We start from the raw sequence: 14,977 nt of genomic DNA on the forward strand, positions 1-14,977 counted from the left end.
GTAGTGATCTCCGATATTTTACAAAAATAACTGTAAGAATCCTCGAAAAATATCTGTGAGATTACGTGTTGACATTGTTATATCTCAAACAAACTAAAATTAAAGTTTAAATATTTTCTCATTTAATATAAATTGATTTGTTGAAATTGAAAATGGTTAAAATTGTACATATACATTATATGTTAGATGAATATTAACATTTGAAACTTTCATATTATAAATAAAAATCAATTTGAGACAATCTGATATATCTTACAAGTTTTAGGTGTTACATTAATTTAAAAAATATTTATTTATTTTTAAGAGTAAAATTAACCGAAACTCACAGAATTTCGTAAGAAATGAATATAAAGATAAAAAAAAAATTCGAAACATATAATAGAGATTCCTAAAAATTATACATGCAAATGTTAATAACGAAATAGATAATGTAAAACCGTCTCTGCCCCCTTATCACCTATAATGCATGAGTTTATTTTTTTAATGAAATTATCTGAAGTTTGGTTGATAAATATTTTTACTATTATTTTATTAAAAATAATGAGGGCCACACAATTAGAGATATTTTTATTATGGGTGCAGTTCGGTTTTGAAAAAACCGAGAATGGGGATGACGACGGAGGGATCTTTAACCTAACTTCGTTGGTTCTCCAAAACAATGAACCGAAGTAGGAGATCGACCAAACCAATCGACTAGCAAGCTAAACGTACTCAGCTATCCCGTTGAACCACAGCAGCTTCTGATCAGCATCCTTGCAGCAACCGACGATGTGAGCTCCACTCAATGTAACATCTCATCATCTGCAGAACCACTATTAGCAACCATGGTGTATCAACTCAAGACAAGAAAAATAAAGTAGAATGTCGACAAGAGCTAGGGGGGTTTCGTTTTCGATGTTGGAGGTGTCATTTTAACGATTGAAGGCCATATTCATGATGAGGAGCGCAAGCCGATTCAAATGGTGACTTTTATGTTCAGACGACCACAGGCGACGACGGCCGGTGCGATGGTCGACGATGCTTACTAGAGTCCAAGACTGGTCGGTGAAGCAAACTCCTTTGTGCTGCAAAGAGATGACTAGAGGAAATAGGAAAATAAGGGAGAATATGGAACATGAGTTCTCCAAGTTTATTGAGAGTGTTTATCTTTGACTTCTAGTTCTCATATGGTTATGAATTTTGCTTAATGGTTTTAATAAGATTATTTTGGTCACTAACTTTGGTAGCTATGTATTATATTGGGACTATAAATTCTTAATTTTTTCAATTAGGTTCCTCAATTTGTAACATCTCAGTTTTGGGTCTAATTGAATGTTTTAGAAATATTACAATTATTTGTGAATTCTCATCAGTTGGGGGACTTAAAGTGTAGTTTATACAAAATTTTCGGTTAACTTAAAATCTTCTCTTTCTTTCTCTTTTTCCTCCGGCACGAACACCCTCTTTAGTGGCTCCACTTTTTCTTTCTCTTCTGTTGTCGTTTTGGGTCTATAAGATGTTTTGCCCGAAATTAATCTAAAACCGGAAGGGAACTATAAGATGTTTCTTTACTTCTCTACAGACTTTATCGAATGGGAATTTCTTTCTATATTGTATCATCTGAGGCATCATATCTACAGTGTTGTATTATCGAGCCATACGTTAATGAGGTAATCATTTGTTGAATGATCGTTTTCTCCTTGGCTTTATTTATTTACAGTATTGTATTATCGACACATAGTTTTCAACCATTGTGTTCAGTGTGGTGGTACGATACTTAATGGATATAATTTTAGAACTTATGTTGTTTGAATTCGGGTGTGCGTCTGGAACATGGGTTTATTCAACTTTTTTCTTTTTCTAATTTTTTTTCATTTATCTGGGGAGCTTATATCCCTTACTAATGTCTGGGATATGTATCAGTCAAGAACATTAGATACAATTACTTCAAAAAAGATGAACCGCCAACAGCAGATGAACAGCCACGCCACCGTCACTGTTCCGGCCCGTCTCGCCCCCACAGTCATCTACAGTAAACCACATCAAACAAATCAATCCAAATACCCAAATCAATCCGAAAATGTCATCAACAGTGAACCCATTAAAATATCATTCTAAATCCCGATTTTTTCGGGATTCAATCGTACCAAATCAGAGAAACAATCCCCATACCCCGTAGGCTTCATGATTTCATTCAAAACCCCTAATAAATCAAGCATGCAACCAGACAAGAGGGGGATTCAAGGGTGTTAAGAGCAGAGAACAGAGATAAAAATAGAGGAGATTCGGGTTGAAAAAAAAAACGGGAGAAAAACCATAAAAAGGAGAAAGCAATCGAACCAAAAGAGGAGGAAAAAATAAAAAGAAGAAATTTCAAAATAAAATAGAGATAAAAGTGAGAATCTTACCCTTTTCGACCACAACCGTTGCTTCATCGGAACGGGGATCCATTTGTTTTGAAGGTAAGGGTTTTGTTTAAAGCTTTGAGTGATCGAGGGCTCGGTTCTTAGGTTGGATTTAGGAAAAGGAAAGAGGAGGGATAAGTGGGGCTCTGTGGGTGGTTGTTTTAAGCGTCGGCCGTCGTGCTCGGCCGTTGGGAACGCCGTGGATCGGCGGGTGTTAAAGGGGTTTGGGGAGAGAGTTGGAACTCTCTCCTTTCCCTATTTTCGGCTGAGAGATGAGAGTGAGATAATAGGGTTCCTTAACCCTAAAAGTGGTATATAACCACTGAATGAAACGACGCCGTTTAAAGGGTCTGGGCATGCGTGTTTCAGCATAGGGGGTAAATGTCAGGTTTGGTCCCCAATATTTTGTAATCATTTTTTTAATCATTAAATGAAATTTTATTTTATTTCGTTTTGAGCACTTATATTTCTGTACTTATGTTTCTGTACTTATGTTTTCGTCACTGAGGTTAGATGGTGTATACTTTCTTTGAAATTTGAATGTGGAAAAGATAGTTGTAAACCTTTTAATTTAGTCATCGTTTTACATTTGGATTATTTATGATTCGGCTTTCATGTTTCTGTTTATTTCTTTTTAGTCCTTTATTATTTTTGGGTTATTTTCTTTCCAGTACTTGTATTATTTAACATTTGTGATTTGAAACCTGATTTATTTATTATTACTATTCAGTCCTTTAACTTTCTGTTTTGCTATTTTAGCCCTGTAAGTTCTTGTTTATTTATTTTAGTCCCATTAGTTTCTATTTCTTTATTTTGGTCCCTAAATTTATGTTTCTTCTGTTTTTAACCTATTCAGTTTCTATGTTTGCTATTTACTCCCTTAAATTCCTGTATTTACTATTTTAGCACATCAAGTTTCTGTTTTTCTTCATTTTGATCCTTGTAGTTACAAATACTTACCTTTTGATAATTTTATCTTGGTTTATAATATTTTCTTATTTTTATTTTAGTCATTTATGTATGATATTATTGCACTTATTTTTTGGTTATTTGTATTATGTAAATAATGTTTTTTTATTTCATTTAATGTAAATATTTTTGTATTTGTAATTACATTTTTATATTATATTTTTATCTATGTACGAAATATTCGATTATATTTTCAAGAACACGTATGCGTAGAATGGGCGTGGAAAGTACCACTTGGTCGAAGTGGTACGATCCGATACGACATTTTAACGACATAGGAACTTGCAACAAATAGAGTATATTTTACTAATTAATTTATTTTAATAATGCAATGTGTGTTACTTTTAATTCACTATTTATTTCCTTTTATTCAATTGCAAACGTCAATTTTATTTATATTCGATTTGCATATTTATCAATGAGGGAATATTCTTTTATTGACAAGAAATAGTCGAGTTAGCTTTCCCGATGGAGGATTACTAATTTTGATATTTCTTTTCGAGTTAAAGAATTTTTTGTAATTAATTTAATTCGAAGCAAATTAATCAATGTTCGATAAATAGATCATATTTTAACTTTATATTCGATTTGTAATTTCCACTATTTACAACAATGTGTAAGCGACACAGTACCAATTTTGGGCGTTGTGGGGGTGCTTACCCTTCTCCACACGTAACCGACTCCCGAATCCATTTAAATGAATCTTTGGTAACGCAGACCGAATTTTGTCTTAAAAAATGATTTTCCTTAAAATTGTTTTGAAAGAAGGTTTTAGGTATTCGACCTACCTAACTCAAAGGTCTATGGCGACTCTTTTCTATTTTATTCAAATTAATTCCGAAATCACCGATTTTTACAAATTAAAGTCATAATCGTTTTTTTTAAACAATATTTAATTGTTTTACCTAAAAATGGTTATGACAGCTTGGCGACTCTGCTGGGGACCTTATTTTTAGAGAGTCAAGCTGTAGGTCGCTTACACATTGTCGTTGTGGTCGAAATTATGAGTTCAAATCTTTAGTTAACTTCTGATCCGTTTATTGAAATTTTAATTGCTTCATTTTTTTTGTCATACTAATATTTTATTTTTGGCTTTCAGCTTTGTCAAGATTTTATCATTTTTTCCTTGTTTTGTTTTTCATTTGGGTCGAAGGTAGGTATGTTCCTCCTCACACACATCACTCGCATTTGCATAACATAAGCTCTAGACACGAGCTTCGATCCAAATTAGTCAGGGTGAATGCTTTACTATCGTAAGAATTTATTCTTCGTATGAGTTTTAGCAAATAACCCATGGGATACATACCTTATACCTTCGTAGGAATTTATTCCTCGCATGGGTATAAGGCAGTGAATCCCCTCGAATTGAACTCGTTCCGCTTGAAACCTGTAATGGGTGAGGATCGAGGGTTTGGCAGCCCAAAGGGGCACCGACATCAATGACAATTCGAGTCCCCTTTCCTGTTAGAACCGAAACCATGCATATAGTGAACCGTAGAATGGTCACCCTAGGTATAGCTATATCGAACCTCTGTCCGTCAGTAGGTACCTAAAATAGGTGTACACAAAGGAGGAATGTTTCTAAACCCTTACCTTTTGTTTTAAGTTTGTAGAATATATTTATTCTTTTAGAATAAAAGCATGCGAACTAGATACCATGCGGTTAGGATTATTTTCTTGAAATTAAATCATTTTTGGGTAGATAGCATGTCCGGGTAGGATTGTTATCTATTGAAAGCATGTTTGGGTAGATATCATGATGGGGTAGGTGTTATATTCATCTCTAAATAATATTTATATATATATCGATTATCTTACCTGTACTAACTAATTTCTTTTCTTTTCTTTGTGTGCACTAACTTATTTATTTTCTGTTGTTTGTGTATTTTTTTCATTCTTCTTTACATTGCATCATCATAACATAATGCGAAAATGTTGATCAGCAAGGGGATATTCGAGAGAAAATTTTCACAAGAAGAGATGAAAGTTTTCAATCAAGTAGTCGCATATACAGACATGCATTGAGGGCTAAAAGAAGTCCAGAATACAAGAATAAGACTCGCTCAAAGATAGTGCAGCATCCAAGACTGAAATGATGATCAATTGAGCCAAAGAATACTCCAGTAGTAGATTTTCATTTACAATCATTTCATCTCTAGTCATCAAGGATTGACGCACTGACTTCCGCATCGTCGGGGCATTAACGGAGTCATATTACAGAAACGCTTGAGGGGCATCGTTTTCGAAGACGAAGATCCGAGACGAAGCAGCGATCTATTTCAGACTCAGCATCTAAGCGAATGCATGTCTGTAAAGTGGATTGTCTTGTGATGTGAAGGCTTTCATCTCTAGTGAAAATTATTCTAAGATATTCATCGTTGGGATCAACATTTATGCATTTGCATTTGCATCATTGCATTTTGCACAACATTCATTTAAGCATGTTTACATGCATTAATCATACCTTGCTGGAAACTTTGAGGAAGCACTTCTAACTGTGCAATTGCATTCACACAGTACTGAGAATGGATGCAAAATTTGAGGAATTAAAGAAAGAGTTGAACGAGAGTTTGCAAAAGATGCAAGTTGAGTGGGAGGTTAAAATGGAGCAGATGCAAAAGACCACTGTGGATCGTATCCTGCAAAACCAAAAAGACCTAGTTGGCCAAATGGTAACAAAAATGGCTGAGCTCAACCAAGGAAGAAGCAAAGAGAAGATTTCCTCGACCGGAGGAACCTCCGAATGTGTGATAGCCCACGCTAATCCCCAAATAATTATTTCACCCCATAAGCTTCCAAGCCGCCAAGTAAGCTTCTCAGCTACTAAAGCTCGTACAAATGTGATAAATCTTCAGGGTAATTCTACTAATCACAGCATGTCAAATCCTGATAAGATGAAAAGAGTCAATAACGAGATCCCGGCGAATCTGAAACAGTGGTGCAGAAAGACATTCCAGGGAATGAGAGGACAAAACTCTCACAACGGGATGGATGCAATAGAACTAGTGCTAGTTCCTGACCTGGTGCTCCCGCCCAAATCCAAGATGCCTGAGTTTGAAAAGTACGATGGAACCAGTTGCCCTAATGTCCATCTCACGATGTTTATTCGAAGGATGACTGGATACACTAAAAATGATCGGATGTTGATCCACTGCTTCCAAAACAGTCTGACTGGACCTGCTTCTAGGTGGTATAACCAACTGAGTCGTGCTCAAGTCCGCTCTTGGAAAGATTTGGCTAGTACCTTTCTAAACCAATACAAGCACATGATTTATATGATCCCTGATCGAATAATGCTGCAGAATATGGAGATGAGGAGTGATGAGAGTTTCCGACAATATGCTCAACGATGGAGGGATGTCGCATCTCAAGTGCATCCACCAATGACTGAAAGAGAGTTCATCACTCTATTCATAGATACATTACAGTCTCCTTATATTGATTACATGATAGGGGTTGCCACTAAGAGTTTCTCTGACATCGTCATGTGTGGAGAAATGATTGAAAGAGCTATCAAGAATGGCCAGATATGTGGTACTAGCCATACTGACATTGAGGAAAGAGCTGAGGTCAGTCTAGTGGATTTAGCTAGTATGGGGACCGTGTCTCATAATGTTTTTTGTAAAAAGACATGCATCAATCCAATTCCGATGACATATGAGGAATTGCTCCCAGTGCTAATTGAGAACAACCTGGTGATTCCAGTTCAATCCAAACCAAGAACTGACCCATATCCTGAAGGCCATGATATTAACGCCATATGCAGCTACCACATTGGGATCTCAGGGCATACCACTGAGAATTATAGGGCGTTGAAGCACAAGGTCCAAGATCTGATTGATTCAGGGGGCATTGACGTTCAATGTATGACGAGACATTCTGATCGGGAGTCGGCTAGGGGCATCCATCAGTAGATTTTGTTGCATTCTCATGCATGACATCTTGTTTGAATTTGTTTTTCTTTTGTTCTTCTTATGTTTAAATGTTTGTAAATCACTTGACTTTTGAACAATTTCAATAAAATGCTTCCTTCTTAGGAAATGAACAATGAGCAAATTTTAATCTTGAATTCTTTGAATATCATTTTAATTAAAAGCATTTTAATAATTGAGGTTGTAAATCTTTGACAAATGACAAGATTGAACCCTTGAAAAATAAAGACCCTTTGATCCTAATCAATCATACATCAAAGCAAATACCCTTCCCTTGAAGGAACCAATCTAACCATCTCCTCGCATGAACAATCAATGATCTTGGCATTCAGGTATGTGTTAGGAGCGGACAAAATGGGGCAACTAGCACATGAAATTGCAAAGCAAATTAGTTTTTACTTCTGTTAGTGACGTTCAATGATGATCATGATCTTCTCAGATGGAATGGTCAAGTAGGTGAATCTAGTTTAGGTCAGTTGCTTGGGAATTGAACTCTAACGATGAGATTTTATACAATAAAGCTGAGCTATTCCGCTAAAGCAATTGGTTATAGAGGAAACTTGAAAACCCTGGCTTTATGAATAGATTACATTCAAACCATGACATTGATCGGGTACTTGGCAATCCGGTGTATGCTCCACTGTGGTTGTCAAGTCGAAGACTTTGTGACGACATGAATAATTCAGCTAGCCGAACAAAGGCAATTATAAAATATATATGTACAATAAAGCTGAATTCAGCTAGCCAAACAATGGCAAATCAAATCAAATTTACTAAAATAAGGAGTTTCGGTGAATATGGACTAAGGGAGTTGAGGAACACCTGTTATAGTCGAACTCACACGAGCACTCAGGAATCTTATTTTTAGACCGATATTTCTGCACTACCTTGACTAGGTGAACCTACGAAGCCTGAACAAATGAAAGATTTCAGAGAACTGAAATAGAAGTGTTCTAAAGAGTCTAGCATTTGATTATGCTAGTTGTGTCATTTTGTTCGCCGCTGATCAAAATGTCAAACCACGAAAAAGGACATGCCACGATCTTCACGATGACCAAATAGAGGAAACACACCTTAGAATTTAGGTAGCCAACCTCTAAACCCACCTGTCGATCTTGGTATTTGTCAAAGATTTGTAACTATCAATGATTAAAAGAGTATTTGATTCTTTTGATATCCAATGAATTCATGTTTTATGATTTGCTTCAATTGTGAAAATTAGAAGGAGGTTATATTTTTCAAAATTTTGAAAATTCAAAAGGAATAAAAACATTTTCAAACAAGATAAGTTATCCGGAAATTTCTTGGAATTCAACAAATATATCTCCGAAACTCAGAATCGAAGCTGGGGCAAGAGAAAGCTAATTTTTGGACAAAATTTGATGGGACAAATAAATGGTCTCAGGTCAAGGTTTGCAAGAGTACACCATGATGGAAAAACAGACAAATTGAATCAATGATAGAGTGAAGACTGCTCTCGCAACCATCATCCTTACAGATTGAGAAACATACATCAACTCATACATACATATATACATACATCAACACATACATGCATGTTACATGATTTTGCATAGTTGCATTAAACATTTATCATCAGGTGCATTAAAGACATTTTTCTCTTGAGGACAAATTCAATAAAAAAATCAAATAAATTTCATCTTGACATCCATCATAACATCCAATATAGTCAGTCAAAAATGCATCATTTTGATCTCTTAGGAAATCAAAGCTCGAAAATGACCACATGTCTCTAACTTGAAGAAACAATGACATCCACAGATGTGACTTCCTGAAGTCAACAATTAGGACATTTCATCCGCCAGCAGGAACAAACAGACTATCAGTATCCTTTGATATTGTTTCTATCGAAACAAAATGTTGTCTCACTATAGGCAATTTCTTTTGTAAAACAAATTTTGTCTCGCTTGAGACAGTTTTCTAAAAACAAATTTTGTCTCGCTTGAGATAATTTCTTTCAAAACAAATTTCGTCTCGCTTGAGACCTTTTCCCTTGGATATACAAATTTCGAATTTGTTTCACATTAAGCAAAGTTAATATCACTTGAGATTGTTGTTTCTTTTAAAACAAACTTCGTCTCGCTTGAGATATTTTTCCTTTGAGATACAAATTTCAAATTTGCTTCACATGAAACAAAATTAATCTCACTTGAGATTGTTGTTTATTTCGAAACAAATTTCGTTTCGCTTGAGACATTTTTTTCTCTGAGATACAAATTTAAATTTGTTGTACTTGAAACAAAATTAATATCACTTGAGTTTTTCAAAATCGATTCGTCTCGCGTGAGACAGTTTCCCCTTTAAAAATAAACACCTTTGAGATTGTTTCCCTAGAAACAATATCGACAATCTTTGAATCTTTTTCTCTTAAAACGAATTTTGTCTCTCTTGAGACAGTTTCTCTTGAGATAAATCTTTGAGTCTGTTCCTTTTGAATAAAAATCTTTGAGTTGTTTCTTTTGAAACAAATATCTTTGAGTCTATTTCTGTTAAAACAAAGTTTTATCTCTCTTGAGACAATTTCGTAAAAAAATCTTTGAGTCTATTTATTTTGAAACAAAGTTTGTCTCTCTTGAGACAATTTCGTGAAAAAATCTTTGAGTTGTTTCTTTTGAAAAAAAATCTTTGAGTCTGTTTCTTTGGAAACAAAATTTTGTCTCTCTTGAGACAATTTCTTTTGAAAATCATCTTTGAGTATATTTCTTTAAAAACAAATTTTGTCTCTCTTGAGATAGTTTCTAATGAAAAAATAACCTTTGGGATTGTTTCATTTGAAACAAATTTCGTCTCACTTAAGACGTAATCCATCTTTGAGCATGTTTCTTTGGAAACAAACTTTTGTCTCTCAAGACAATTTCTTTTGAAAATACCCACCTTTGAGATCGTTTCTATTAAAACAAATTTTGTCTCCCTTGAGGCAGTTTCTCTAGAAATACAAAATCTTTGAGTTTGTTTCTCTTGAAATAAACCATCTTTGAGTCATTTCCCTTGAAACGAATTTTGACTCTTGAGACTTTTTCTCTTAAAACAAGATCATCTTTGAGCTTGTTTCTCTGGAAACAAGGTTTTATCCCTTGAGACAATTTCTTTTGAGAAAAATCTTTGAGCTTGTCTTTGAGTCTGTTTCTTTTGAAACAAATCTTTGAATCGGTTTCTCTTGAAACCATAATCCCTAAAGATGGCCAGCCGTCCTCATCACGTAGGAACCGTGTCATCCCAGACCAGACCTCCTCATCACGTAGGAGCCGTGTCAACCATAGATAACCAGTCGTCCTCATCACGTAGGAACCGAGTTATCACCACTCCTAAAGATGGACAGCCGTCCTCATCACGTATGAGCCGTGTCATCTCCCGACCAGATCTCTTCATCACGTATGAGCCGTGTCACCCCTAGATAACCAGCCGTCCTCATCACGTAGGAACGAAGTTATCACCCTTCCTAAAGATGACCAGAACTCTTCATCACGTATGAGTCGTGTCATACCCTGACCAGATCTCTTCATCACGTATGAGCCGTGTCACCCTTAGATGACCCGAACTCTTCATCACGTATGAGCAGTGTCGTCCCCAACAACCAATATTATCCAATTTCTAAGTTTAAAAGGGAGAAAACCAGACAAAAACGTGATGTCTTTTCGTCTTTGCCCTATTCTTGTTAACACAAGAATGTGCAAAGAGGGGCAGCTGTAGACACCCGTTTTTGTTCGGGTCTTTTCTATTTAATTTTAATTTTATTATTATTATTAAGTTTATTATTATTATTATGTTGTTTATTAATTATTATTATTATTATTAATTACATATTACAACATTTTGCAGGCCAATCCCGGGGCCCAAACCATTACAAGGCCCACTGGAACCCCAAATTACAAGCCTTACAGGCCAAACCCATCTAATCCAGCTGCTGACCCAGACACATAACTCAGCAGCCCAGAAGCCAAGCCCAACACTAGGCTCAAGTAACCCGACCCAAGCCCAACAAGAGAACCTGTTCAAATTAGGGTTTTAAACCCTAAACCGAAGCTCAACCGCCGCCAACAGCAGATGAACAGCCACGCCACCGTCACTGTTCCGGCCCGTCTCGCCCCCACAGTCATCTACAGTAAACCACATCAAACAAATCAATCCAAATACCCAAATCAATCCGAAAATGTCATCAACAGTGAACCCATTAAAATATCATTCTAAATCCTGATTTTTTCGGGATTCAATCGTACCAAATCAGAGAAACAATCCCCATACCCCGTAAGCTTCATGATTTCATTCAAAACCCCTAATAAATCAAGCATGCAACCAGACAAGAGGGGGATTCAAGGGTGTTAAGAGCAGAGAACAGAGATAAAAACAGAGGAGATTCGGGTTGAAAAAAAACGGGAGAAAAACTATAAAAAAGGAGAAAGCAATCGAACCAAAAGGGGAGGAAAAAAATAAAGAGAAGAAATTTCAAAAAAAAATAGAGATAAAAGTGAGAATCTTACCCTTTTTCGACCACTACCGTTGCTTCATCGGAACGGGGATCCATTTGTTTTGAAGGTAAGGGTTTTGTTTAAAGCTTTGAGTGATCGAGGGCTCGGTTCTTAGGTTGGATTTAGGAAAAGGAAAGAGGAGGGATAAGTGGGGCTCTGTGGGTGGTTGTTTTAAGCGTTGGCCGTCGTGCTCGGCCGTTGGGAACGTCGTGGATCGGCGGGTGTTAAAGGGGTTTGGGGAGAGAGTTGGAACTCTCTCCTTTCCCTATTTTTGGCTGAGAGATGAGAGTGAGATAATAGGGTTCCTAAACCCTAAAAGTGGTATATAACCACTGAATGAAACGACGCCGTTTCAAGGGTTTGGGCATGCGTGTTTCAGCATAGGGGGTAAATGTCAGGTTTGGTCCCCAATATTTTGTAATCATTTTTTTTAATCATTAAATGAAATTTTATTTTATTTCGTTTTGAGCACTTATGTTTCTGTACTTATGTTTTCGTCACTGAGGTTAGATGGTGTATACTTTCTTTGAAATTTGAATGTGGAAAAGATAGTTGTAAACCTTTTATTTTAGTCACCGTTTTACATTTGGATTATTTATGATTCGGCTTTCATGTTTCTGTTTATTTCTTTTTAGTCCTTTATTATTTTTGGGTTATTTTCTTTCCAGTACTTGTATTATTTAACATTTGTGATTTGAAACCTGATTTATTTATTATTACTATTCAGTCCTTTAACTTTCTGTTTTGCTATTTTAGCCCTGTAAGTTCTTGTTTATTTATTTTAGTCCCATTAGTTTCTATTTCTTTATTTTGGTCCCTAAATTTCTGTTTCTTCTGTTTTTAACCTATTCAGTTTCTATGTTTGCTATTTACTCCCTTAAATTCCTGTATTTACTATTTTAGCACATCAAGTTTATGTTTTTCTTCATTTTGATCCTTGTAGTTACAAATACTTACCTTTTGATAATTTTATCTTGGTTTATAATATTTTCTTATTTTTATTTTAGTCATTTATGTATGATATTATTGCACTTATTTTTTGGTTATTTGTATTATGTAAATAATGTTTTTTTATTTCATTTAATGTAAATATTTTTGTATTTGCAATTACATTTTTATATTATATTTTTATCTATGTACGAAATATTCGATTATATTTTCAAGAACACGTATGCGTAGAATGGGCGTGGAAAGTACCACTTGGTCGAAGTGGTACGATCCGATACGACATTTTAACGACATAGGAACTTGCAACAAGTAGAGTATATTTTACTAATTAATTTATTTTAATAATGCAATGTGTGTTACTTTTAATTCACTATTTATTTCCTTTTATTCAATTGCAAACGTCAATTTTATTTATATTCAATTTGCATATTTATCAATTAGGGAATATTCTTTTATTGACAAGAAATAGTCGAGTTAGCTTCACCGATGGAGGATTACTAATTTTGATATTTCTTTTCGAGTTAAAGAATTTTTTGTAATTAATTTAATTCGAAGCAAATTACTCAATGTTCGATAAATAGATCATATTTTAACTTTATATTCGATTTGTAATTTCCAATATTTACAACAATGTGTAAGCGACACAGTACCAATTTTGGGCGTTGTGGGGGTGCTTACCCTTCTCCACACGTAACCGACTCCCGAATCCATTTAAATGAATCTTTGGTAACGCAGACCGAATTTTGTCTTAAAAAATGATTTTCCTTAAAATTGTTTTGAAAGACGGTTTTAGGTATTCGACCTACCTAACTCAAAGGTCTATGGCGACTCTTTTCTATTTTATTCAAATTAATTCCGAAATCACCGATTTTTACAAATTAAAGTCATAATCGTTTTTTTAAAAACAATATTTAATTGTTTTACCTAAAAATGGTTATGACAATTTACAGTATTGTATTATCGACCCATAGTTTTCAACCATTGTGTTCAGTGTGGTGGTACGATACTTTATGGACATAATTTTAGAACTTATGTTGTTTGAATTCGGGTGTGCGTCTGGAACATGGGTTTATTCAACTTTTTTCTTTTTCTAATTTTTTTTCATTTATCTGGGGAGCTTATATCCCTTACTAATGTCTGGGATATGTATCAGTCAAGAACATTAGATACAATTACTTCAAAAAAGAAAAAGTCGGAGCGACGTAAGTTGTTAATTATTCATTTAAGTTAGCTTAAAGTAATCTGAAAATAGTTTAAACTTAATATTTTTCAAAGCTTTTAATATCCTATATAAATATTAATTTCACAAAAGCTTCAAACTAATGTTAATTGCATTCCTATGTTTCTTCGACTCTTCATTTTTCTTGAAATAATACCCATGCTCAATGTATATTCGGTTTGACAACGAAGATAGACTTTTCATGTGCTCCAAATAAATTGAACTTGAAAATACTAATGTCGATAATCGTTACACACCCCAATCTAATTAAAATTCACAGCTATATCCAAGTAACATAGACGAGTCCCTTGTATTTGTCGTACACCTTTATTTATTCCTTTATATTTTTCATTTCCTCCTCAAAAACTTTACAGGTTCGAGCACTAGCGATTTCATGTATAAATACTTGTTGCTACAAGGTTCATCCATATCCTTTGGAACAATTGTCCAAACTATTGATGATGAAGGTATCATTTCTACATACAAACGATTTCAGGCTGTTACTTGAGCTCGGGTATGGTTGTTAAATATGAGTATGTTTTGATACGGATATTTTCAGTTTTTCTGAAGTCTTTTCATGTATCTGGAAGGGATATATCTTACCACTCATGTCCAAAAATACGTTCGATACAAATACTTTGAAGTAAAAGTAGGAGCAACATGGATTCTCATCCTCTGATTTGGCTTTGGTATTACTTTTTATAGGAATCGGATGTGGAATCCCTTTGTCATGCATGCGGTCTCGAGACTTTGATGGACAACGGAGAAAATAAATCATTGCCGACGAAACAAACGACATTCTCATTCGCCGAAGGAAGTTTGCAAAGCTACAGACTTGTAGGGTTACAGCAATAATAAGGTAACCTTCCTTTCTAAGTCGGTGTTATATTTAAGAGTTGCCGGTGAAGAGTGGTGGGTGGATAATGCTTGTATACAGTTGATGTTCTGTTCATTTCGATAGATAATTCGAGTTGTAAATAACGTTATAATTAGGGTTGAATTCGTGCTGTTTGGGGTATTATTATTGTTGATAATAAA

At 34.9% G+C, this 14,977-nt stretch overlaps 1 long non-coding RNA gene across 1 annotated transcript; it reads left to right on the top strand.

Moving 5' to 3' along the window:
* The first annotated feature begins 1,611 nt into the window (after positions 1-1,611).
* On the top strand, positions 1,612-14,694 carry LOC120196082. The gene is made up of 3 exons (XR_005523133.1): positions 1,612-1,649; positions 14,314-14,406; positions 14,645-14,694. It is a non-coding gene; the product is annotated as an uncharacterized LOC120196082 (long non-coding RNA).
* Positions 14,695-14,977: the final 283 nt, after the last annotated feature.

Source organism: Hibiscus syriacus, unplaced genomic scaffold, assembly GCF_006381635.1.
Source record: "Hibiscus syriacus cultivar Baekdansim isolate YM2019G1 unplaced genomic scaffold, ASM638163v2 tig00117026_pilon, whole genome shotgun sequence".
NCBI classification, from domain to species: domain Eukaryota; kingdom Viridiplantae; phylum Streptophyta; class Magnoliopsida; order Malvales; family Malvaceae; genus Hibiscus; species Hibiscus syriacus.